The sequence below is a fragment of the Carassius gibelio genome, chromosome B5, assembly GCF_023724105.1.
Source record: "Carassius gibelio isolate Cgi1373 ecotype wild population from Czech Republic chromosome B5, carGib1.2-hapl.c, whole genome shotgun sequence".
NCBI lineage: Eukaryota > Metazoa > Chordata > Actinopteri > Cypriniformes > Cyprinidae > Carassius > Carassius gibelio.
The window spans coordinates 9,757,940-9,762,720 of record NC_068400.1 but is presented as its reverse complement, the minus strand read 5'-3'; positions in this window follow the sequence as shown (position 1 = coordinate 9,762,720).

Sequence of the window (4,781 nt, the reverse complement as noted above, 5' to 3'; positions counted from 1 at the left end):
CTTCCTATGAGTGTTTTCAACGGCGGGGTAATCTTTGTGCAAGTGTTTTAGCATTTTACTCATCTTAAGGGGGTCTTGATCCAGATTAAACCCTGCATTTGGTGTGTTGGAATTACTGTACTTGAGATGAAGTTGTTAGAATCAAAAGCTATTTATTTCTCCATCAGTGCTCATAACACCAAATCGTGGTTTGGTTTTAAGAGAAATAGGAAGTAAAGAAGGAAAATAGCTCACCTTCAGGCCATACATGATATAAAAGAGTTTGTTTCTTCATCAGATTTGGAGAAATGTAGCATTGCATCAGTGTCTCATCAATGAATGCTCTGTAGTGAATGGGTGCCGTCCAAACAGATGATAAAAACATCATAATAATCCACAGCACTCCAGTGCATCAGTTAACATCTGGAGAAGACAAGAGTTTGTGGATTATTGTGATGTTTTATCAGCTCTTTGGCGGCACCCATTCACTGTAGAGGATCCACTGCTGAGCAAGTGATGGAACGCCACATTTCTCCATGAAGAAAGAAACGTATTGTTAATAAACGAATCCGAAACTCCTAATTTTAGTAATTCCAACAAATTCTGATCGAAAACATAATTTGGGGTTTTCAGTGTGTTCCTGTCGGACGTCAACTTTAGATTACTTTTTTATTGTTGTACACTAATGATCCTTATAGAAGTAAATAGAGGTTTTTCCATTCTTTGTGCTTCAATTTGTAGGTTTATTTTGTCATGTTCCTCATACTCAAAAGCTACAGTTGATCATTTTTGTGTTTAGTTGATTTCCACTTGAATATTTTGAGTTGCATCTACTGTAATGTAATTTTCCCCACTTCTGTTACCCAGAAACCCCTCAATCTGCCGTCGCCTTGACCTTCCCATGAAATTACAAGTCTAGCTGTTTTGATGTCGACAGATGCAACAGAAAAGTCCAAACCTTCCAGTTTAAGTCCATATTTAAGTTCGTTTGGAGTCCAAATGCATCAGATCTTTCAGTGTCTGTGCTTAGATCCATGATATTAATGATAGGGTCATTGATGGTTCCATTTGAAACATTCCATTCCGCCAAAGGTTCTTTAAATTGGGGAACCAAAAATGGTTCTTCTAAATGGGAATTGCTGTGTAAACCCTGATTTGAAACCTTTGTTTTAAAGAGTTTGTGTTCTATCGGTACTTGCACTGTTGTATTAGACATTGAAAGTCTTTATTTTGTCTCGATCTGAATTAACCAACTATCCAATCCAGTATTGCACAGGTCAAACTACTCCTTGTAAGCATTTTTTAGTGATGTTGAGCTCATTTCTGTCTTCGAGTGGCCATCAGGTGTGCTTTGTGAAGGTGATATTAAGTACAGGGTCATGGAAATGTGATGAGTTGTTAAAGTTGAGAGAAACAGATTGAATCGGTGTAGTGAACATGACACGATGTGAATGAAAGTGAGATTGATTTACAGACCGTTCAGTTGACTAAACACTGAAAAGACCTTGTTTACTGGAAAACATTAGATGTGAATCTGTAAGTTTAGAAATGTTTTTTTCTAGTAAGTTATTCCTCGACTGGTTGGTTTAATTTATTGAGCTTTCTTTAGATGATGATACTTTTGTGAAGCACAGCTTGTGTTTGCCGTATTTGTGTTTGTGAGGGGGTTTCTGCCAAGCTGGCGAACAAATCGAAAGGTGGTTATAGTTTCTCAGCTCAGTTCTACAGGAGTTTCTGTGATTTGTACATTAGTTGCGTGTGGTCACACAGACTAATTATGATGCCAGAAAGGTAATTTCTCCAATTAAACTCAACATGAAACCGTTTGCAACCCTTTTTACTTTAGAAATGTTTCAGAGTGCAACTGGATATTTAATGTGAAAAGGATCTGATTGTCTAAATATTTCTATATTAACCAATAACCTGAGCAACATGATCTTAAAATTAGTGTGCATCAAGTTTTTCAAGTATTACAGGAAAATTGTAATAATGTGCATTGTTAAAAAGTAGGAAGGTGTTCACTGCGAAAATGATTTTATTATTCAGTATTTTTGTCTTGTCTTCCACTACAGATATCTGGACTTTCATAAATCCAAGATAAAGCAACATGACATGAGATATTGAAGAGTTTATTTGCAAAGACAGATAAATCTGGGTTTTTTATAAAAAAAAAAATGTAAAATGTTTTTTATATATAATGTTATTGTCATATTTTTGTGTTTTGTGTTAGTTAGCTTTTTTTTTTTTACCAAGTCAAAATAACCCAACTGCAGTTGATCAAGATCAATTTGAATGCACAATAAAAAAACAAAACAAAACAAAAACATTATTTCTAATAATTGTTAAAAACCAAGTTATGTTTTTGCAAATTAACTCTTTTGTTGTGTAAAGTCTTGTTTTCTGAAAAAGTGTATAAAAATGTAATGGTTTTTCTTAAAACAAGACAAAATATCTCCAAAAAGAGGTCAGAAAAATAAATTTTGAATCAAGATACATTTTCTGATCCCACTGACAGTAATAGTTTTCATTTTAAGCAAACATTTAATTGGTACTTTTTTCAGGAAGCAAAACTCTTTTTGCTTCTAAAGTAAATCTATCTTGATTTAAATGCATCCTGAAATTAAGACAAAAAACTCTAAGAATATATATATATATTTTTTCCCATGCATTAAGTTGGTTTTAAAGTTCTGTCGACTTTAAACAAGATGACATCTAAGGCTTTTGGGCGGGGAAACCCAATGTTTTATTGCATATTAAATTTAAATCCAATTCAAATGACAAGATCCCCCCAAAACAATGAAAAAGGGTTGCCTTCACAAGGTTGAATTCATTAAAAGTGCCTTCTGTAAGTCCACTGGGCCTGGAGTTCGGCGTAGCTTTGCAGCCTCGACTCAAACCGGTTTGGTTAAGTTTTTCTGCGTGCCTATATGGGTAAGTTAAGACCGAGATTGGTGACCATGTCCTTTTAAAATGCAAAAACTGTAAACCTAAATCCAGATGTTTCATAAAGTGGTTTGGTTGTTCCTTCACTTATCTTGTATTATTTCCAATTAGTTTAGATATTTTTTGCAAAGAGCACCTCTGTCCTGAGAATCGTACATTGTGAGTTTCCGATAGTAAATAGCGTTTCTTTTTTATTTCCTGATGTAATTCGTCTTGATGACGATGTAGATGAACAGACATGAGAAACGGATGGATTTCATGTTTGGCCTTGGTTTTTATTCCCAGTTGAACCTTGTTGGGGAATTTTTGTTTGTGGAGAATAAACTGTGTTTCGGTTTGCTTCTGTATTTGCCAAAAAATGCTGTATTTTCTTACATGGATGAGGAGTTTGGGAAAAGGACGTCGTAGGAATTCTGTGTCTGGGAATCGGATGGAGGAGACACTGAACGCGTGTCATTGTGTGGATTTGATCTGTCATTAAAACATTCCCCCAGACCTTTCTTGAGCCCTTCTGTCCTTTGACCTCTGACCTCGTGAGAGACCATTGGCTATATTGTGTTTGCAATAACATATTACGGTATTTCTGTTTGACGCAGCACTATTTAAGAAATATGCACTATGCAGAAAAGACGTCTTCAACCACTACAATATGGAAATAACTTTTAGTGTACGTTCTGATTACACTGGATGTATAAAAAGTAATTTTATGATAAGAACAAGAACAAACCAACCTTAATACAAATGGAAAAGTTCATTCCCTATTGACTGATATTTGTTCTTTTAAGCAAAGACTTAATTGTGTTTAGTTTCTCAGAAACCAAGACTTGGTCTCTTCATTTTACATCGCAAGTAAATGTATCTTGATCCAAGGATGTTTAGATATTTGTATTGGATATTAAGAATGCGTGCAACATTTGATGCCACTACTTTATGAATTTAAGACTTTCTGCTCTGAATTAAGGCCACGATGTGTGGAAAAGTGACTTAGGACTTCATAAGACCTGCAGAAAATGCCAAATTCAAAACTTTCACACTAAACTGAATTGTGAAAATGCTAAATAATATTTTCTTTTTCCCAAGATGCAACATGCTGAGGTCATGTGACAAAAGTGTGTATCATACTAGTATTTGGAGCATTTCTCACTGCATGCTGAACTTGGCAGAAATGAGAAGTGCCAGTTCCAGCATTTCATTTAGTTCTACTCCAGTCTTTCCTGCAGTCATCTAAATGTAAATCTATTGTAGAATGTTCTTCACTGCAAAAGTGATGTTTTTTCTGAGTGTCTTTCTCTTGTTTTCCAGTATCGAAAATATTAAATCAAGATACATTTACTTGAGATGCAATATAAGCAGCCTTGTTTTCTGAGAAACTGATCAAAACTGAGTTTTCGCATAAACCAAGAACAAATATCTGCCAATGAGGTCAGAAAAAGTTTAAGTTGGCAGATATTTCTTGACTTTTTTCCCCCTCTAATCCAAGTAAGAAACAGACAGAAAATCTAATGTCATTTTGCTTCACAGGTAAATCCATCTTGATTTAAGATAACAAAAAAAAAGACAAATAATAAACTTGTTTTCAGTCTAGTTTAGTCATGTAGCTTTCTGTCAATAACTTCTTCAGAAGTTTAGTTTTCTTTCTTGCTGCCAAGCAGATGCTGTGAATTTGGATATTTTGATTTTTTAATGCAATCTGAAACTGTTCTTATCCTAATATAGATGTGTAGCTTACAATATCAAGGAAGATTCTTCAACATTCTTGCATGCAGTAAAGCACAGCGCAACACTTTGTGTTATAAAGCACATGCTGAACTAACAGCTCTGATGACAATAACGTGCATTAATGAGTCTCGGGTCTGATG